Raw genomic sequence first — 23,413 nt, 5'->3', positions numbered from 1 at the left:
TTATATATAGTTAATAATAGAATGGGACCGTTTAAGAATATACCTGCATCTTGTTTTTACATAAAAAATGAGAGAACCAATCACAATCCAAAATAGTAAAATTTATTTGTTTTATATATATATATATAAAACCTAATTTTTAAAAAATTATGTTTCATTTATATTTGTTAGTATTTTATTAACATTTTTTTTAATATTAAAAATTTGAAGATATAAAAAATATACCCTTGGATGCAAGGGTGTAATACCCCTATATGGGGTGTGTTGCTGACATTTTTCATTTTAATTTGTCTTCTAGAGGTTATGTGTATTTTTATTAATTCAAAAATTAACTATTTTCTAGTTTGCAAAAATTATTGTTTTAATATTTTATTTAGTGATAGTTAAATCATGTTGCCCTATGGTGCGTCTACGTTAGGGTAATCTATAAATACTATCCTTTTCTTTCGAATTTTAAACGTACGAGAAAACAAAAATTTCTTCATCCTCTCTCTCCGTTTTCTCTCTAGAATTTTCACTTATGTTTTCGAAGTTTTGGAGTGTGACGTGCGGTAGAAGATGAGGGGTTTTGAAGTGTGTGGAGTGTGGATGCATGGGAGAAGGCGAGAACTCAGTGGGAAAATGCGAGATACGTACATAGAAGCAACAAGATAAGAATAATTCGAAAAACCAGTAAAATAAGCAAACTCGATCCGATTTTGATATTTGGATACGAATCACAAAATAACAAAGTGAAATGAACTAAGGGTGCGTTTGGTTCGCGCTATCTTTTTAAGATTCCTAATAATGCAATGAGAATAAAAAAATATGACGGTGTTTGGCTAAAGGCACTAAGTAATCTAGTTGGTAATATTAGATTCACTTGGAAATAAGATTCATCTCAAAGTACTAATCTCATTCCCTTGCGGGAGAGTGGGTATCCTCATATTAATAAATTGGGTAATCATAATATGTATAATCTCTTTTTTTCTCTCTACCCGCCGGCTAGTTAGTATTATTATCCTTTACACTCTAACCTCATATCTCTCTCTAAACTTATCTTTTTCTCTCTAAAATTCAACTCTTTTTCTCTCTCTAAACTAAGCTCTCTCTCCCTCTCTTTTTCTAAAATTTCAACTCCCTCACTCCCTCTAATGTCGATTCTATTTTTCTTCCTATTATTTAATTATGCTCTCTCTCTCTAACCTATATTTTCTTTCTATTTTTTCTAAAAAGATGTTGAAATTTTTGGTAGCATTATCTAAAATTAATTAAAGAAATAAATAAATAAATTGTATATTTTTTGTAAACTTAAATAACATGACTAAATAATATGACCGTGCGAACCAAACACATGAATGCCACATTCTTAGTAATAGAATGAATAGAAATAAGATTCTCGGATATCTTTTTACTCCTAGTAATCTTTCATAGTGCGAACCAAACGTGCCCTAAACGTCATGTAGTAACCGATCATTAATGGAAAGTGGGAATCAAATAGCTTGAATTTTGTGGAAAGTGGGAATTAATCGAATAGCTTGAATTTTGTGAGGAGGGGGGGTCCAATGTTATTTCGTTTTTCCGACTTCTCCATGTCTGCAGCCACGTACGTTCTTCGAAGGGAACTGTAAAATTACTAGGAATAGTATAAAATTACTAGGAATATATAGAAACTTCACACTTTACTGTTTCGAAGAGAAGTGCACTCTTAATTAAGTAAGATTCAATTGATAAAGCGAAATTATTGCACGCGTCCCGTGTGCACACGTGCACTTCAATACATGGCATATTATATTTTACTAGTGTAGCAAGCCGCGTAATGTGACGGTAGATAATATTCGATATCTAATTTTAGTTTTTGTACTAAAATTTATTCTTCATTCTCTTTAAGTTATAATAGTCATCACAATGTAAATAATATATCATATTTCCAACATAGAGAACAGATAAAGAGAAAAAAAAATAGAACTATAAGAGAAGAAAATTTGATGGATAGTTAAACTGAAAAAATATTTAAAATCTCGTAAAAAAAAAAAAGCTAAAAAAAACAAAATAGTAAATACATGAGAAATATTAAAAAATTTTTAATAACAAACAAATCAAAGTATATGCAGTTAATGCAACAGTAGCAGAATCAACCATAGAAACACTGGAATTTAGAGTTGTAGAAGTCGAAAAAAGACTGTAAAAGTTGGCTGAAAGAAAATGCAATAGTCAGAAAAGAATCAAGGAAAGAATAAACTACGATTCCTATTTTGAACTAAAATTTTTTTTCTCTTTGATTCTCGATTAAAATTTAAAATTCGTAATTCATAATTTTAAATTTTATATATCTTGTATTTGGATTTTCAAATCTTAAATTTGGATTAGGTTATATATATATATATATATATATATATATATATATATATATATATATATATATATATATATATATATATATATATAAAAATATATATATATATATATATATATATGGATGTACAGATAATAACAGTTCAATTTAATTGAAACTTAGCCGTATTAAATTATACTTGATATATTTTCGATGTTCATAGAAAAGTTACTCGTTGACAACAACATATATAAAACAAATAAATTTTACTATTTTGGATTGTGATTGGTTCTCTCATTTTTTATGTAAAAACAAGATGCAGGTATATGCTTAAACGGTCCCATTCTATTATTAACTATATATAATGTACCATTAAGCTAAGAATAAGATTATCGTACGTAATTTAAGTTAATTTTTATATAGACAAATAAATTTATTAACTGAATTTAATCAATTCAACAAAGTTTAACCTAGAATCAAAACCCCAACATGGCCTGCATGGCAACATTTGGTTAACCCACAATTAGATTAATCTTAGGTAAAACCACAGGAGTCCTGTTTGGACTTTGGAAGCATATGCATGTTGAGATGCATAAACAAATTCATACTACAACAAAATATATTTTAGACGATATTTTTTTTTGATAACGCTCTATTTTAGCGTCTTCAACATTTGGCATGTACCGACATTATAATTATGCGTTACTAATAAACATATTTTTTTTATATACAGATAAAAAGTTTTCTATACTATATTAAAGCTAGCGTTGATATATTTATTCCGACATGTTTACTTAACGATTTTTTGCTCGACATTTTTACAAACGTCAGGATTATTCTTACCGATATTTTAAAACGTCACTAGTTATTGTCTAAAGTGTCTTTGAGAGCAAGATTTGTTGCAGTGGATCTTTACTGGAAAGTGGATGGTAAATAAACTTACATGCTAACCCAATTCCCATGCACTGCTCAATTCTTTTCCTGGAAACGAACATTCCACCTTCCTCCTTAGTTCATGATAGGATAAATATAAATATGTTCAGTTATTCTCTACCAATATATTGCATTGCAGTGGCTAGCTTGTGAATTGTCGTCGCAAAATAAATAAATACAGATATATATACTACGCGATCGATCTCCATGGAGGGGTTTTGCGCCGCCAATGAGAATCCGAAAGGAGGGCCAAAATGCGGTGGCGTCATGAAGAGCATCCTGAAGCTCCTCTGCTTGTGTAAACCGCCGACCGAGTAATGTACGTTGCGGGTGATGTGATGTATACCTATTAGCTACGTACTATGTGTGTATTTCCTACGTATAACATATATAGCTTTTAGTATTTAGGGTCGTGTATGCAGGTATGTTAAAGGTAGCCTTTCCTGACCTTCGTATGTAATCGATAACTCCGAATTACTGTACTTAGGAAGTTATATATGTATGGTGTTGCATACATTATTATTATTATGAGTAATTATTAAGAATAATAAATATATATATTATGAATTTGTGATTTGCTCTGACATCAAATTTACTCTAATACTAATTATTCATGACAAAAACAAAAAAAAAAAAATCTAAATTGTCGGGTGTAAAAATACCAAAAGAAAATTTAAAAAATTATATACCAAAAATTTCAACTCGTCTCTCTCTCTCTGGCGCGCGCGCGTGCGCGCTCGGCTCAACACTCTCTCATTCAAAAGAGCCAGGCCACCTGACTGGGCATGATTACTGGCCGTGGAGCACGGCACAGATGCTACAGTACTTGTGCCAGTCCGGCCCATTAGTGAAGGTCGTGCTACGCCTTTGCCCTTGGGCCTGTTGGCTACTACGGCCTGACCGATTGCGGGTCGGGTTGTGCTGAGTCAGACTAGGGGTGCGGCCCCTAGCCTAACACAGCACAACCCGATTGGGCCATGCCAACCGGGCCAGCACGAACCTGGCGAGGAGAGTGGGTTTTGGTTCAACAGACCAGAAATGTTTCGGTCCAACAGATAAGAACTCCTCCCAATTCAAAATTTTAAAATAAAAATTGTGAAATCCCTGGTGTATGGCTGTGGAGGCTTGTCGACAACTCTGGAGAGTGTCGGGACAAGTCCGAGTCGCGTTGGCGTCAAATAGACGTAAAACGGACTCCGTGCGATGCGAGGGCAGCTTATCGCGAAGAATTCTGCAAAACAGCAGCATTCTCTGCTTGCTGTACCGGTACAACCAGCGTGGCTGTACCGGTACAACCATCGCGCAATGGCTCAACTGCTCTCGGGTTGGCTCTTGTACCGGTACAGGAGCCCGTGTACCGGTACAAGGGGGTAGGTGACAGGGTAATTAGGTAATTTCTCCACCTCGTTTGTATCACCCCTTTCTCTCCTTCTTTATAGTGTGGTGTAGAGCAGAGAGAGGAAGCTTTTCTTATTCTCCTCTCTCTCTCTAGCTGGGTTCTTGTGCACGGTGGAGCTCGGGTGGAGTTCGGATTTCATCGTCGACATCGCGCCGCGGAGTCGTTCGAGCTCGTGTTTGACGCCCGGTAGCGCGAGAAGGCCGGGCGAGCAGAAGTTTTCGCCGTTTTTCTGTCGCAGCGGTGCCCGGTGTTGTCGAGGTGAGTAATTCAGCATTTTCCTGGATTTTGGGCAAGTTTTTACTACTTCAACTCGGTAAATTATTGTTTGCTGAAATCCACCGTCGACTGTTAGTATTTCAGCTCGTTCTCGACGTAGGAGTATCGGATTGCGACGAGACTTGGTTCGTTGGATTCGGAACTTCGAGAGAAATCTACGAAGCCCTTACTTGTGAATTTTGGTGAAGGTTAGCTTGGTCGAATTCTTGTTGTACTCCACTGCTGCGAAAACTAGACTGAAACGGTGAATTGTTTGGTGTAGAGCTTGGAGTTAGCGCGATCCTTGGGTTCGAAGGGCTACGATCGACCCAGCAGGTGGCGCCACAGCTGTGAGAGTGTACCGCTGCCAGGGGATAGCTTTCGAGGTGGGTTTACATCGGTTTATTCCTAAGTACCGTAATTGTCGACATGTATGATTTTTAGTTTCGGTAATCATGTTGTAGCTTGATATTCGTGATGCTATCCTGGATATAATCAGTATTGAGAACATGACTAGTAAATCTTAAATGTACATGTTGGACTGGGATTTGACTTAGGAGAAAACACGATTGGAATCGTCATATGCTTAAACTACCAGATTTAGCTCTAGGAGCCGTGATTCGATTGTATCGTTGCAGTATCGTTGCGATGGATACCTGGGGTAGTTTAGAAGGCATTTACGCTCGTGCTGGGATGCCGAGCTTATTTTTCAGCAGAGTTTAGGCTGTTTCGGGTCGTTGGGTGCCGTTCGGGTTAGCGGTGGACCCAGATTCTTGTTTTGGTCACAGATTGTGCCGAGGGCACGTGGGTTTGGTTTGTAGACCTGTTTTGACCCTGTTCACTTGACTTTGGCTAGTTGGAGCCTGATTGAGCTCGACAGAGATACGCTGCATACTCGGTTGGGTAGCGCCCACGAGTGCCACTCCGGAGTCAGGCTTTGTGCTTTCGCGTTGGTGTCGCTCATGCCAGTTGGACTTGCTCTCCACGGACCAGTTAGTGTGGATAGAGCCCGATAGTCGCAACGGGGCAGGGACGGGTGTATTCACAGTCCCGGGGACGGGTATGCTTACAGTCCCGATTGGATTGGGTCAGATTTGACATTTCCTACAGTTGGTTAGTGTAGAGCATGATAGTGTAGTGATCGATAGCGGTAGAGTTTATTTCCTGCTTTTCTGACTACTCTTACTCCCTTCTGTAGACTTAGTGGGTGGACCGATGTTGTTTTGGGCGGTACCCACTGATGACTACTTGTTTTAACAGTAGTTCTCACGCCCAGTTGTTACCTATGTTTTTGCAGAGCCACAGGTTTTGGCTGCTGCGCCTTCCGCGGATCAGGATCGAGGCAAGGGCGTCGCGAGCTAGAGCCCTACCCGACTGACAGAGCTAGAGGCACCCCACAGCAGGTAGTTGTTTTACTTCGAGCTTATGTACATAGTACTTAACTCGCCAGTGCGAGTAACGTTGTATTTTGGTTTCTGAACTATGTACATGAAGCTCAGTTGGTTTAGCTTTTGTTTATTTAGCAGCTCTATGCTACTGTTTGTAGTATTGCATATCTATAGGTACTGTTGACGCTTCGTATACAGAAAATTTTTTTTGTATACGGCGGATTTGTCGGCGTGCCCGGGGAACGAGACATCCGGGGCGTGACAAAAATAAAAATTTTTATTTTTAAAAAAATTATACTATTTGTTATCTTATAATATTTTTTTAATAAATTTTAAGTTTTCTGATCAAAATATCAGTTTAAAATATAAATATTTTAATCTTTCGAATTAGGCTGGAATGCTTTTAATAGCACAAAGTAATTGATGCTATTAAGTTTCGGTTCTTGGATAAAGAAATGTACAGTTAAGATGGTAGCGATCTCCTGAGATCGAGTGTCTGGTTAGTTTAATCGTATGATTTAATGAATAGAAATGGTCAAAGAAATAAATCTAACGGTGAAAAATTTAGTAGCATCAAGCACTTGCTGCTATTAAAATCATTCCGGCCGGACTCTTAATTTTTCATATCTTTAAATTTTATAATATTTTTAAAAAAATTAAAAATAACAAAAAAATATTAAGGGGCAAGTCCCGGGCACGGCCCATGCCTTCGGGTAGGAGGGCCGTGCTGGGCCGGAGGCTTAGAAGATTCAGTCCGACCCGGCTCTAAACATGTGCACTAAATCAAGCCGACCCATTTTGTTTAGACCAACTTTAAATTGTAATCTATTTCTAATAGAGTTAAAATAATTACAATTCATGGCATCTCTCTAGAAAATTCTAATTTAATTTTGGATCGTACGGACTTAGGCAAATGGCTAAACCACGTTAGCATTTGCATGCTTTATTTTTTTTCTTTTTCTCGACTCTTTTTTGATATTTATCGTATCGATGAACCGGATCATTTTCACTTTTTATTAGTTGGCCTGTTGAGTACTGTTTCTTTTTGTTAAAGTAACAAATTATATTACTTAATATGTAGATTGTTTCATATTGAATTATTAATGAGAAAGTAAAATGCGGATATATAATCATAGCCACCTTTTCCTTATTTCCAAACCAAACGATACCTTAGGGTTTGGTGGTTCTTCTAACGGAATGATATTAATTCAATGAATAGAAACGATGAAAAGGATTATTCTAAGGGTTTTTTTTTTTTTTTTTTTTAGAGATAGGTAGCATGCTACCCGCTTCGTTTATTTCATTTGGAAATAAACTTAGTTAAAAATAAGCTTAGCTAGAAATGGGATTAATCTAAGGGTTAAAAAAATTGGAAGTATCAACTTCTTTATTCTACTGGAAGTACCACAGTTGGACTTTCTCTCTATATATATCTAGAGAGAGAGAGAAAATTAATGGTAGATGCGATACAAGAGCTAGGCTGGTATACTATCGGTAACACGGAAGCCTCCGTACTACCAAATTATTTTCAATGATGAAGTTTTCAAATCGACGATTGGTTCCGTTAGACTTAATCTACACTATTGAAAATATTTGCAAACTAAAAATAATGATAAAAAACTTAAATTTAAGATCAGAGATATTGATCTTACTCTAAATAATAAAAAAAAATTTCTATAAAAATTTCATCAGATTTGAATTATTTTATACCGTTAAATTCACAAATGCATCACATCTACCATTAAAATTGTCAATTTTGAAATCTTTTGATCATTAGCCAAATGATGTCGAAAAATTATAAAATTTAGTTTCCAAATATTTTTAATAGTGTAGATCTACGGAGCTGATCGTTAATTTGGAAGCCGCATCATTGAAAACAACTTGGTAGCACGGAGACCTCCGTGCTACCGATAGTATACCAGCCAGATACGCGCGCCGGGCGCATCTCTCTCTTCTCTCTCTCTCTCCTCTCTCTTTATATATATATATATTAATATTATATATATATATATATATATATAGAGTGAGGCTCTATGCTATCGGAAGCACGGAGCCTTCCGTGCTTCCAGTCGTTTTCGATGTTGCGACTTTCGAATCGTCGATCGGCTCCGTTAAACTTGATCTAGAGTATTTGAAGCACCTAGAAAATAATTTTATATTTTTCGATATCATTTGCCTAGTGATCGTAGGGCTCAAAATCAAAATTGCAATGGTGGTAGTGAGCCGTTTGCAAGTTAACGGTGTAGAATAATCCAAATCACGTGAAATTTTGATAGAAATTCTTTAAATATCTAAAAACAAGATCAATATCTTTGATTTAAAATTTTAATGTCATATTATTACAATTTTATAAGATTTTATTTCAGCCGTTGATCTTTAAGCCCTCTCGTTCACTAGGCAAATGATATCGTAAAATCATAAAATTTATTTTCTAGATACTTCAATACTCTAGGTCAAATTTAACGGAGCCGATCGACGATTCGAAAGTCACAAACATCGAAAATGAGTGGAGCACAGAAGGCGCCGTGCTTCCGATAGCATAGTAGCCTCACTCTATAATATATATATATATATATATATATATAGAGAGAGACCGGAGAACGGAGCGAGACGACAGAGTGAGAGAGGGGGGAGAGGAGAAGAGAGAGAGAGAATTAGACTGGAATACTATTAATAGTAAAACCCTCTTTTTGCTATCAAGTTTTTAACCCTTGGATGAAAAATTGTAGGGTTAGGATGATATTACGCAGTTAGAGTTGAGTAGTCCCCCTAGGGTTGAGTGGTCCCCACTGGGTTATAGTATTTAATCCAATTGTTAGAAATGATGAAAATAGTTGATCCAAAAGCTAAAAAACTGGTAGCAACAATAAAATTTTGCTACTAATAGTAGCCCAGTCCAACTATATATATATATATTGTAGAGTTACTATACTTTCGGAAACATAGGAATTAGTGCTTTTGACTTTCGCCCTTAGATCAAGGATTATAAAGTTGGGATGATAGTAGTCCCCCAAGGGTTGAGTAGTCCTCCTAAAGATTAGTAGTTTTCCTAGAAAAATAATATTAATTCAAGGACTAAAAATGGACAAGCGGGTTGATCTAAGAACTAAAAAAGTTAGAAGCACGAACTACTTTATACTTCCGAAAACACCCTAGGCGAACTCTCTCTCTCTCTCTATATATATATATATAGAAAGAGAGAGTCTGGCTATAGTGCTTTTAAAAGCACCAAGCACACGATGCTTATAAGTTTTCCGCCGTTAGAGCTATCCCGTTAACTATTTTCACCCATTAGATTGTACGATTTAACCAACCACTTACTCAACTCTAGGGACCGACCAACATCCTAATTGCACATCCAAGAGCCGAAAACTATAAGCACTATAACTTGATACTTTTAAAAGTATAACAGCTCAATTTTATATATATGTCTATACTATATATAAAAGCGTATAGGAATTCCGACAACGACAGACGGAATCCAAAAAGGAATAAACGAATATTCCCTACGAACGGTTATAATCAGTTTGTTAAAAAAATATCTCATTATGATCAATCTGTTAAAAAATAGTATTCTTATATATCAATATGTCAAATCCCACGAATGGTAATGATTAATTTGTTAAAATATATTTCAAATAAAAATTATTGGTTGTGATCAATCTCTTAAAAGAAAGTATTCCTATCAATAGATTTTACATTAAAATTAAAAATTTGAGTTTAAATCATGNCCAATTTAGCTGACTAAATATCAATGCATCGCTGATATAAAAATAATGAGACATATTACATTAATCACAGCACTGCTATATAACTTCTAAGTTAGTGGTACATTACTCTTTCGTGAACTAAATTGGCTTATAGAACTTTTTGGCAACAATACTAAACATCTGAGTCAAAAACTGCTACAAATTAAATTAGCTCCTTTCTTAGTCGACGTGGGACTAGGGGGGGTGTCCTGGTAGTTAAAAATACCACTTTTACGCATTAAAAGGCCCACAAAGTTTCAAAAACGCTTTCAATTTTCCTTTCTCCGATTCACAAAATTTCGAATTTTGTTTTCCAGACGAAAGTAAGATCGACGAGATGAGGTTCCGAATCTCGCTCACCGACGAAGAACTCGCCATCGGCGTTTTGCGGGCGCCGCCGACGACTCGCGGCGGCGGCAGCGACGACGACGACGAGGGAGCGGCGGAAGCGACGGGCGTAGGGAGAGGGAGAGGGGAGAGGAGGAGGGTGAGGTTGTGGGCGGAGAAAAATGGCGCCTCTCAATGCCATGGTGAGCAAAACTTGAGAAGAGGGGGAGAGAGAGAGAGAGAGAGAGAGAGAGAGAGGGGCGGAGAGGGATATATTATTATTATTATTATTATATAGTAGAGGGCTTGCTTCAAATCGTCTCCGTTACATTTGATCTATACTATTAAAAGTATTTGAAAACTAAATTTCATAATTTTTCGACATCATTTGGCTAGTGATCGAAAGGTCTTAAAATTGACAATTTTAATGGTTGATGTGATGCGTTTGTGAATTTAACGGTGTAAAACAATCAAAATCTGATGAAATTTTTATAGAAAATTCTTTTCACTATTTAGAGTGAAATCAGTACTTTTGATCTTAAATTCAAGTCGTTTATCATCATTATTTATCAAAATTTTATTTTTACCATTCGTTTAGACTATCGTGATAATAAAACTGAAATTAGAAATATTTCAAATATCTTTCATAGTGAGTCAATCCTAACGGAGTCAAATATCCGATTTGTAAGCCGCGCATCATTAAAAACAACTTGGTATCACGACCTCCGAAATACAGATAGTTATACAGCTTATATATATATATAAAGAGAAATTCAAGAGAAGAAAAAATTAAACACCCAATCTCGTCAAATCTCCATCCCCTCTCATTTCTATATCCAACATCAAACTATGTGGCTTAAAAGTTAGAAGCACAAGTGCTGTCTGTCTCCTAATGCACAGTAGCCCTGCTTATATATATATATATTTATTCCGCTAGTCTTGTAAAAGCAACACTTGGTCTGGAATTTTTACCGTAGAATCTATCACTTTGATCATTTTCACCCATAGATTATACATCAACCAACCACCCCACGCAACCGTATATCAACCTTGATCATTGTTACCCGGTTACTCTCTATATGAAAATACCAACCATTGTGCTTAGTAATGTTTCGCCATTAGATAGAGATGTGTCTTAGAATGAGTAGACCCAACCTAGGTTGAGGGTCTTGTAATTGGTGAAATATATATTTCTCTAACGGATGAAATAATCAAAACGAGATTAACAGGTAAATCAATCACAACCTCAAGCTTAGTGCTTATACAAACACATAGCGACATATTATATATCATAAATATAATATAATAATATTTATATATATATAATAATTAGTACAAATTTTTTTCTATATTTTAGACCAACTCAAATATAAAAAGACCAATATTTTATAAAATTTAATTATCAAATTAAAATTGTAATTTTCAAAAAATTCTCTCAAATTTTTACCAAGTTTAATGAAGCTGACAAACTAATTTGCTATTCGTGAGCCAACTTGTGTTATTCTCATTTATTAATAAGCCGAATACGAACTAAATTTTTTAACTCAATATTTTAACGAACCAATTCGTGTTCCACTCGTTTAATAAACGAGCAAACACGAGCCGACCCATCTCGCTCCTGTTCAGCTTGTTGACAACCCTACTATAACAATACAAAAGGTGAAGAAGCAAAGACAAAAGAAATTAATTTCTTGATCTTTCACATCATAACAATTGGGGCACTAATCATCAAAACAAGTTAGTACAACACACTAACATTATTCAACTATAAAATGGTTAACAGAAGTTAGAATAATCTCTTTCATGCCCATTAAAGACTCGTAAGTAAAAGATTAGGGGGAAAAAAAAGGGAAAAAAGAAAAATATATTCTTCTATTTGAAATGCCTAGCTCCGCGTTCTTCGTTTCTGCAGCAAACAAGGAAAAAAAAGGGTAAAGTTCCACAATTTAAGGTAATAGAAAACTAATAACTAATTAAAACAAAAAACTGGCAAGTCCAAATAAAAGCATCTACCACATATAGTATTAAGAAAAGCCTCAATGTATCTCCCAAATAAGCTAAGGGTCCGTTGGGTTCGAGTTATCCTATCTCTATCCCTTTCTCTCTATCCATATATAGTATTAAGAAAAGCCTCAGTCTCTCTCTCTCTCTCTCTCTCTCTCTCTCTCTCTCTCTCTCTCTCTCTCTCTCGCACATTATATTTTTGTAAATTAATTTACTACTGCAAATTATATTTTACTACCGCAAATTATATTTTGTAAAAAAATAATATTCAAATGACCACAACAAGGCAATTTTGAAAATACTATACTTTTATGTCAGGATTACTAAATTATATAAACTGAACCAAACGTATTAATGCTATAAACACTGTAATCTAGTATTACGTTACTGCATTAAACCAATCGCGCTAGTGCAGCATCAGTAGTAATCTCACGCCAAAATTCAAGATAACTGGATATGTCGAGATACTTTGTAATATTATATAACTCGAACCAAACGGGCCCTAAAAGATAAGTGTGTTCCACCAATATACAGAATTCAATATCTAATGACGCTACAAGTTTGCTTCTTGGTTAAATTGCACAAAAACTTCTAATCAAGTTTTATATGAAAAAAAAGCAGCGTAAAGATGTCAGGGACTGGAGTGAAACAAAGTAAGACAAAACTGAAAGTTCAGGGACTAGTAGCGCAATTAAACCGTAAACAAAGTACACAGGAGAAGTTTTAGTGAAAGAAAAATATAGAGTATATATCCAGAAGGCTAAAGAAGAAAACTTATTAAGCACACTTCCTGCACAATTTTTAGGTAAAATCGTATGGAACTTATCTGAATTATGAAACCTTTGGATCTGACTACCCAATATTTCAAAATTTTGATTTAACTGCCCAACTTTTCAATTTGTTTGATTTAAGTCAGTCAACAGCACTTTAACTTCAAAATATGAATGCATCGTTTATTTTTATATACTTATTTAGTATATAATATACAATTATATAAGTGAATTATCACAACTATAAGTTAATTAAAATAAATAATTAGCTTAAATTTTAGAATTAAAGTGCCACTGACTGGCTCAAATCAAACAAATTAAAAGGTTTGGCAGTAAAATCAAAATTACAAAAAAATTGGATAGTCAAATTCAAATGGCCCATAGTTGAGATAAGTTCCATATATTTTTACCTAATCTTTATGGCTACACAAGAAGAGAGGGGGTAGGATTTCCTTCTAAGGTGATTGATTACCCCTGTGGCATATTGGATAAGCTAATGACAAACATGTTGAAAAATTCTAAAGAGTGCATGAGCAAAATATAATATCAAAGCAAAAGTATATCATATATACATTTTCCGAGATTTATCGGCTCAGTTTACTACCGATTTGTTTTCAATAATAGAGCTTCTAAATCGACGATCGGTATTGTTGAGCATGATCTAGACCATTTAAACTAATTAGAAAGCAAAATTGATGCTTTTTCGACATCACTACATGAACGATCAAAGGGTCACAAAATTTGTAATTTTAATGGCTAGTACATTGCATTTACTCATTTAACGGTATAGAAGAGTTTCAATCAGCTGAATTTTTGTTAGAAAATTTTTTAAATTATTTAAAATAAAATCTAAACTCTAGATCTTGAATACAAAAATTGTATCATTACTTTTTGAAGGATATTCATTTTCAGCCATTCATTTTATGTCCACTTGATAGACAAGAGGACAATATTGAAAAAGCATAAAATTTAATTTCCAGATAGCTTAAATGGTCTAAACCATATTCAACGATACCAATCATCGAGTCAGAAGCTCTGTTATCGAAAACAAATCGGTAGTAAACTGAGCTGTTTAGTACCGATAGTATTCTAGTAATGCTCACATTTTCCAACATATTTAGTAGACAGAAGTTGAAAGTGGAAGACACCTTACTGGCAATGAAATTACAGAGCTAATTCCATATTCTATTTTTCAGTTGTGTTTGGAACCATTCAAATATAAATTTTACTAATCAGTTGGAAATACCAAACACTGTATTACTCATGAACATCTGAAATTTGCGTGCAAAAGCCAATTCAAAGTCCAGGTAATCGCAAATAAGATTAAGCATTGATCACAAACTACAGTTTCATGTTGAGCAGATGATATAGAGAATAACACCAAAGGACGAAGAAGAAACGCAATAACATCATATAAGTTAATAATCCAAATTAGGAGATATACAAGCATGTATTAACTGATCAGAACAATGAATAGAAAGGATCAATTTCACCAAAATGCGCTTTTCACAAGAGATCAAACAAAGAATACACAACATCAAGAAGGGCAAAGAAAACAAAACCCTAACGTGCAAAATTCATGCAAATTCGAGAAAAAATATCCTCCTTCGACCAATCTAGATCGATCATAGCAAAGAGAAGCACATAAAGATCTTGAATAACGTAAACATCAAGGAGTTAAGGGGGAAAGCAAAAAAAAAAAAAAGAAAAAAGATCACAAAAACCCTAATCGATCTACCTCAACGAGATCGACGAAGGAGATGAGCAGAGGTTAGGGTTTGGAGTGGAGGAGAGGAGCGAAAGGAGAGGGTTTTGGGAGGACACGTGCGGAGGAGAAGAACGAAGGAGAGGGTTTGGGAATAAGCAGGTTGGGGGAGGAGCAAATCCTACATGCACATTTTACCTTAATCTAGAAATTTATGTATATATTTTAATTTTAATAATAAATCTCAAAAAAAAATATTTATAGAATTATAACACAAGAAATTTCATAATAAGTAGTGAACAATAGCGCCCGATTGAAAAGAGTGTAAGATATACGCTTCACCTCACTTTTATAATTTTTGGAAACAAAACTGGCAGATGACAGAAAATCGAAAACTTATTAAGGAGGCATCATTGAAGAGCTCTTCGATCTTCTTTCTTTTTTCTTTTTTCTTTTTTTTTTTTTCGTTCCAAGAATATAATGATACAGCTCAAAGTTGGTAAGAAAATTCTACATTCAATAGACCCTAAAATTTGCAAGGTTATTTTTATACGTACAAGCTAGATACGTACGTAGTTGGTACGTGTAGACATATAAGATTGGCAAGGAACATTACCTGGTGATCGGCAGAATACAGCAGCAGAGCAGCTCCAGGATGCTTCTCTTGACGCAACCCCGTTTCCGGCGTTTCGGCTTTTTATTTTTTCCGTCATAGGTGGCGCAAACTCCCTCCATGGAGATGATCGAGTTCTCAAGAAGCTACTAAGATATCGATATACGATTCTTAATTTGCATAGTATATATAAATTTATTTCACAACAAGAACACGTACGAACTCAGGTAATGACACACACACATATATATATGTGTGTGTAGGTAGAGAAACTCCTGAACTAAGTAAATGGGTACTATTACGAATGAAGAGGAACGCGCAATGCTTGTTCCTAGTAAAAGAAAAAGCAGCAAAATGCCTGGAAACAGAGCTAGTAGGATATTAGCCAACGTTTTCGAATTAGGAGTCCCTTTCCAATTAGGGGTTACTTTATGTGAGCCTTACAATGGGGCAAAAATTCTATGAGCACCGGCCCCAAATTACTTAATTTGGGGGAGCGTCCAGATCCGCCCACCAACCACTGCTCTCCTAATATAGGAGAGCACTGAAAATTCCGGGTGCACTTGGTGCATCAATATTAGGTGCACCATAAAATTATTTTTTGATTTTTATTATTATTTTCTTTTTTTTGAAACCAAATAGAGTGTAAAATTTTAACTTCTGCATGGTAACTCCTAAAAAAATAAATAAATTATTACATAAAATTATAATTTTAAAAAATTAAAAACCAAAAGTTAATTTCATGGTGCACTTAATATAGATGCACCAGGTGCACCCGAAAAATTTCCACTGCTCTCCCCATATTGAGAGAGCAGTGGTTGATGGGCGCTGCGTGGTACACCTGTGGGACTGGCCCCAAATTAAGTAATTTGGGGCTGGTACCCATAAAATTTTTGTCCTTTACAATGCTTCAATTGTCTCGCATTGATTGAAAGTGATTGAAAGAATATATATATACATATATAAACAATATAAAAAATAAGAGTTATTATAATCTTTGCTGGACTTAAACATTTTGAACTAATATTTTGTATCGAATAAATGATTAGTGCTAATGAGTTAAGCTGCTACTAGTATCTAACTCAATTTGCCAGATAAAATTATCCAAAACACTTGATATTCCATACCCAACCTGGATTCTACCCGGACTTGAACCGAACCCCATAAAAAAATAAATAGTATACGGGTAAAAGAAGTTACCCATTAAAGTTTTAGGTATGAATTCGGACACTTTATATTCATATTTGATTTGGATCAAACCTGAATTCGACCTTTTAATGGGTAGGGTGTGGAATAGTTTTCAAATCTGAATTTGGACTCGGATTCCAAACAGATGAAATATCTTATAGTAAATAAAAAAGATTTACAGTCGAGGAATCAATTTTAATAGACTTATAAATGAGAAGCCTCTGTATTTTCATCCATATAGGAATCCCTGTTTATTGCTTGAGTTAAAGAAAGAAGTTAAAAAAAAAAAAAAAAAAAAAAAAAAAAAAAAAAAAAAAAACAAATCCTAGCGGCTCACTTTGCCTCTCCGATCCCTCTGACCCTCCCTGATCCCTCCTTCCCACCCAGGCAGCTTTGTCTCCCACATCTCGTCTCACCATTTGATCCGTTTCCGATCCGACAAGCAGCTTGCCTCCTCCCCAAGAAATCATAAAATTCTTGAGCTGTGCGCCGTTGCCTCTACAGTTTAATAAAATCTATAAAAAATAGAAAAAACTTCAAATACCATTCCTGTGGTTTCGCCCTTTTTCACTTTAGTACCCAATGGTTTAAAGTGTATCACTTTCGTACTCCTGTAATTTTATTTCTCTTTTTGTTATCCCTTTCACTAATTTTTTTGTTAAATTAATGACAAAATTAAAACAAAAGAGTATTAAAGTAAATACTCGATATATCTGAAGTTCTTTATATATGATTTAGCAAAAAATTAGCGGAGAAACTGACAAAAAGAGAAAAATAAAATCATATGGCACTAAATTGATACACTTTAAACCATATGGTACTAAAGTGAGAAATTTAAAGTTTATTAACCTAAAAAATATATGCATACGGGTACCGGTGTCCGAATTAGACCTGATTCATAGCAAGTCTCGAGCAAGTAGTAGTATATAGATAGTTATTACCTAGGCCCGCTCAAATAAACTAGATGGATATATTAGTAATTTAAATGCTAAGACTCGGACCTAATCTGGAATTAAATCGGTATGGTATATATATATATATATTTTTTTTTTTGAATATTGTATATCAACTATCCATATTTTATTCCATCCACAGACACTTTTATTATTACCCGATGGTACGAGATAGATGTCACATTATCTGATAATTTTTGAACTAAAAACTGGCAAGCAAATTGGAGCTGGTGTGACGTGTTCTCTGTGACGTTCTTATATGACGTCGTGATACTCAATAAATTGAACCTGACCTAGGCCACTCTATCTTTCTTGCGGTTCAAGCAGGTACTTTGTTAATTTAGCGTTAATTAACCGCTAAATATATCAATAACTTTTTTTTTTTTGAGAGTATATCTATAACTTTTTATAAAGCTTGTCCGCACATATCCTATGCACGAGGTCTTTCATTGGCCACTGCAAAGTAGCATCATCATATCTTGACATGCATATCTGACATTATTAGATAAAATAAAATTAAGGTAAAAATATATAAAGATATATTTTTGCATTTTCTGATAGGATCGCAGAAAATATATCGCAACTGATTAATTACGATATGCGGACGTAATATTACGTACGGAAACAAACAAAGTATTTTTGCATTGTATTTTCTCACCGCAAATAACACAATTTTTCTACGATCTCAAATGAAGTCTTAGTTGCTATATTAATATTTTTATTGATTGCAACTAATTATCAAATTTGAATTTAATATAAAATATATATTTAAATTTTAATCTTATAGAACTTTAAATTTTATCTCATCTTAAATTTGAAGTTTGAGATTTAAATTTATAAAATTAAAATTAAAATCATGAATTAAATTTAATTTTGAATATCAAATTTTAATTAATAATTTTAAGTATGTTTTTTAAACTATAAGCATCAAAAGTTAATTCATATTTATTTTAAAATTAAAAATTTAATTGTGATCCACTGTAATTAAACTTAATTTAAAGATTTTGAAGATAAATAGTTATTTTATATTATCTGTCACGCCCCGGATGTCTCGTTCCCCGGGCACGTCGACAAATCCGCCGTATACAAAAGAATTTTTCCTGTATACGAAGCGACAGCTGTACCTGTAGATATACAATACTACAAACAGTAGCATAGAGCTGCTCGAATAAACAAAAGCTAAACAAACTGAGTTTCATATACATAGACTAAATCCAAAATACAGAGTTACTCGCATTGGCGAGTTAAGTAGGCTATGTACATAAACTCGAAACAAAACATCTACCTGCAGTAGGGGGCCTCTAGCTCTGCTCGTCGGGTAGGGCTCTAACTTGCGACGCCCTTGCCTCGATCCTGATCCGCGGAAAGTGCAGCAGTCGAAACCTGTGGCTCTGCAAAAACAGGAGTAACAACTGAGCGTGAGAACTACTGTAAAAACAAGTAGTCCTCAGTGGGTACCGCCCAAAACAACATCGGTCCACCCACTAAGTCTACAGAAGGGAGCAAGAATAGTCGGAAAAGCAGGAAATAAACTCTACCGCTATCAATCACTATACTAACATGCTCTACACTAACGAACTGTAGGAAATGTCAAATCTGACCCAATCCAATCGGGACTGTAAGCCTACCCGTCCCTGGGACTGTGAATACACCCGTCCCTGCCCAGTTGCGACTATCCAACTCCATCCACACTAACTGGTCCATGGAGAGCAAGTCCAAAGTCCAGTAACCGACTCAAACTGGTCTAACAACCAACAGGTAACGTGCCCTCGGCACAATCCGACGCCAAAAATGCGATACGGGTCCACCGACAACCCCGACGGCACCCAACAGTCCGGAACAGCCTGAACGCTACTGTAAAAATATACTCGGCATCCCGGCACGAGCGTAACTGAAAGCTAAACTATCTGGAATACCCACTATGAGGATACTGCTACAGTATAAAATAATACAACGGTCCCTAGGGCTAAATCAGGTAGTTTAAATATATGACGATCATAATCGCGAGTTTTCTCCTAAGTCTTTTCCAAGTCCAACATGTATATATATATATATATATATCCAAAGATAATAACTCAGCTCCAATTCAGATTATTAACCATACTAAATCAATAAACCGAGCAATTGCGCCACACAAGATAATTCCACAATTACATGTCGACTATATAGGCACTTAGGAGTAAACCGATGATTAACCCACCTTAATCGCAAATCCCCGATGGTGAAAGAAGGTCACGCGAGTCCGCTGTCAAGCTCGGCAGCTCCGAACCTAGCGACTAACACCGCTCCATATGGTCCTAAACATAGAAACGCATATTGAAGCATCAATTCCACCCAACAACAAAGACAGCAAACGCACCATTAGAACAAATAGGGATCATCACTAGCGCAGACCTTCACCAAGAATCCAGCAATAAGGGCGTCGTGATTCTCTGCGCAGTCTGACAATACAGAACCAATCCCGCTCGAAATACCGACGTTCCTATCGAGTATGAGCGAAACATAACGTCGACGCTGAAATCAGTAAAATCAAGGACGCGAGCTCAAACCGTGCTTCAAGTAAATCATAGAATGAACGTTAGGTACACCCACACAAACATCGACAGTGAATACGCGCCGGTGGCGAACGTCGAGGACAGGATGAAAAATGCACCTCAAGCCGGCCTCATGCGACGTTACGGCGACAACGTGCAGCTCAAACGGCTCTGGGATGCGACTCGGCATACGACGCATCGACCAAGGTCTCGCTCCTCGTGCGTAGGCCAGAGACAGAGAGAGAGCAAAATTTAATTAAAGGAGGCATGTACAACCCCTAATTAATGCTAAGCATGAAATTACATGCATGGGGGCACTGTGGCATTTGTATATATATATATAGTAATAGAGAGAGGTAGATACTTGTAAAGTATCATGGGGGTGAATCTTGTGTGTTTTCAGCCCTTGGATGGAGAGATGTGAGGTTGAAGTGATGGTGTAGGTGGTGTAGGTGAATAGTGTTTAATCCAAGGCGCTATTAATAATCAAAAGTAGATCCCAATGGCTTAATAAAAGCCTATATAGAACCATGATTGATGACTGAAAGTAACTCCGTAGCTCATATCTTATATTATATATATATATATATGATATATATTATATATATACTATATATATAATATATATATATATATATATATTCATAAGGATCTACATTCCTCCCACTACAAGAAAGTTTCGTCCTCGAAACTATAGCACATCTCACTTGAAGAATCAACAAGTCTGGGTAACTTCCCTCATCACTGTCTCAGGCTCCCAAGTCCTCCCGCCCTGCGTGATTGCCTCAACTGCTTCACATACCCGGAATGATCGGTTGCGCTATTCTTCCGTCTCTCGAGCAGATTGTCCAACAGTCATCTCGTATCTCAGAATCTCGCCAATCTGAGTGGCAGTGAAGTCGAGTCACAGTGGAGGGATCACGAAAACATACTCTCCTCAAAGCTGAGATTGGAAAAACATCGTGAATGCCGGCTAGTCGGTGTAGAGCAATCCTTGTAAGCAACTGGGCGACTCGCTCCAAAACCTCGAAAGGGCCTACATAAACGTGGACTGAGCTTGTCCACTACTTCAAATCTGGCCGAATACCTTTGACGCGCAGACTTTGAGATAAAACATGATCTCCCACCTGGAGAACCCAAGTCTCGTCCTTCCGCGGTATCTCAGCATAGCTCCTCGTTTGACCTCTCGGGCTGCTAGACAATCCCGTCGGCGCCTCCTTTACCTTTTCGCTCAGCCATAATCAGAATCTCAGGCACCAACGCGTATCCTCTCACCCACTCGACTCCAAAACAAAGGGGATGCATCTGTGTTCCATACCAACGCCTCGAAACGGAGGCCATCTGGAATGCTCCGCTTGATAGCTGTTGTTTGTCGCGCAACTAAGCAGTCTCAATGCAGATACCACACCCTCCTAAATTAAGCACTCTAGGCATGTCCTCATCTAGAAGTCTGAATGGTCCGCTCTGACTGACCAATCCTGTCTGTGGGTGAAACGCTGTACGACTCACTGCCAAGCTGAGTGCCCGCAACTGTCTGAATGACTCTCACAAAAGTGGCGAGACAACCCGGTCTCGGTCGGATACTATCTGAAGTGGGCACGCTCAGCAATCCTCAACAATTCATCCAGTCACATGAGGGCGAATCTCTCTCTGCGACCAGATGTCTGACTGATAGGAATGAGGCAAAAGACTTTGGTCAGTCTGTCCACGTATCCACCCAATCGCGTCGTAGCCACCCTGGCTCGAGCAATCCAAACGACGAAAGTCCGATCGTGATTGCTATCTCCCACTTTCACTCGTGGCACTGGCAGACTCTTGAAGCCTTGCCAGCAGGCACGCTGACTTGCTACGAAACCTTACACTTGTTGCAAGTCAAACACTGACGCACAAATCTGCCAATGCACCCTCTTCAATATCACAAGGTCAACTCAGAACCGTGCGCTTAACGAGCTCCTTAATGAGTTTGGATTCCCAGGGTAACCATATAAGAGAAACATGAGCCTCTCTCAGAATGTCCTGCTTAAATCAATCCAGGCACACCCAATCGGTCCTGTACGTAGTACGTCCCGAATGTCTAAAAGCAAAACTTCAGGCCTCACGCCCTGGCCTAGCTGCTCTCTAATCCTCATCAAGTACAGTGATCTCACACTCTGTTTTCTCTCAGGATCCTATCCAACAGAGTGGGCTGTAAAACTGAGACGTCAGCCTCCAGCAGACCCAGGGGGGTATATCTTCGAGTCCCAGCGCTTCCAAGCTCCTGAGTACAGGTCTCTGCTCAGTGCATCCTCAACTCAGGCTCTGTCAGCTGACTTCCTGCATCAACACGATAAATGCACACACATTCCACGCTTGCTGGATGGATACTGAACTACGTATGTCATCGTCTGCTTCAGTAACTCCAACACCGGCGCTGCCTCAGGTTCAGCTCTCTCTGTGTGAACAGATACTTGAGACTTTATGATCGTGCAGAAGACCTCGCATGCTCGCCACTACAGTATGGCCTGCAGGACTTCGAGCAAAAACGCCCGCGGCAAGCTCGCATAGTCATGCGTCGTAATCTCTCTCATACTTTAATTGCCGTGAAGCCTAAAGCAACACCCTACCGATGCTGCATCATCACGCAACTAAGTCACTGTTGCGTATGCATCACTGTAGATCACGATCCATCCCCTACTGCACCGGAGCAAGGATAGGAGCCCGACTCAACCTCAGTCTCTAACTCGTCAAAGCTCCTGAACGTACGTCCCAGACAAACAATCCTACCGCGTCAAGCGTGTAGGGATGTGGAAAGTTTCTGCAAAGCTTCCACAAACCGACGGTAATATCCTGGCCAGTTCCCAAGAGTTCGCGAACCTCAGTAACCGTTACGTCGGTCTAGGCCAATCTGAAATGCCTATCTTCTTTACAAATAACCCGACGGCGCTCCCCAAGGGACACAGCTGGGTCTCAAGCCACTTACATCATAATCCTGAAGCCTGATGCCTTTAGGCTCTCTCAGCTCTGCGGCGCCATCCGGTAAGGTTACCTTTTGAGATTGTGCAGTTCCAGGAAGCTACATCAATCACAACTCATCTCTTCTCCGGCGGCACGTCGTCAACTCAGGGGAAACACAATCCGAAACTTGCAGACTAAAAGAGGATAAAACCGTCCCCATACAAGCACGCGTAGTACTCACACAGTCGCTAGAAAGACGATACACCACTACTCAGGCATCTGTCGTAGCCCTAGCGAGATATTCAGGTGGCCAAACAACGTACTCCTGCAGCCTCTGAAAGTGAACC

The 23,413-nt window shown here is 37.1% G+C and overlaps 1 long non-coding RNA gene across 1 annotated transcript; it reads right to left on the bottom strand.

The window, feature by feature from the left end:
- LOC109712025 lies at positions 12,094 to 15,049 on the bottom strand. Its single transcript, XR_002216750.1, has 2 exons — positions 14,878 to 15,049; positions 12,094 to 12,271 (listed from the first exon to the last, which is right to left on the bottom strand). It is a non-coding gene; the product is annotated as an uncharacterized LOC109712025 (long non-coding RNA).

This window comes from Ananas comosus, linkage group 6 (genome assembly GCF_001540865.1).
Source record: "Ananas comosus cultivar F153 linkage group 6, ASM154086v1, whole genome shotgun sequence".
Lineage (NCBI taxonomy): Eukaryota > Viridiplantae > Streptophyta > Magnoliopsida > Poales > Bromeliaceae > Ananas > Ananas comosus.
Note: the sequence above shows the minus strand (reverse complement) of the source record. Positions and strands in the feature narration are given on the sequence as shown.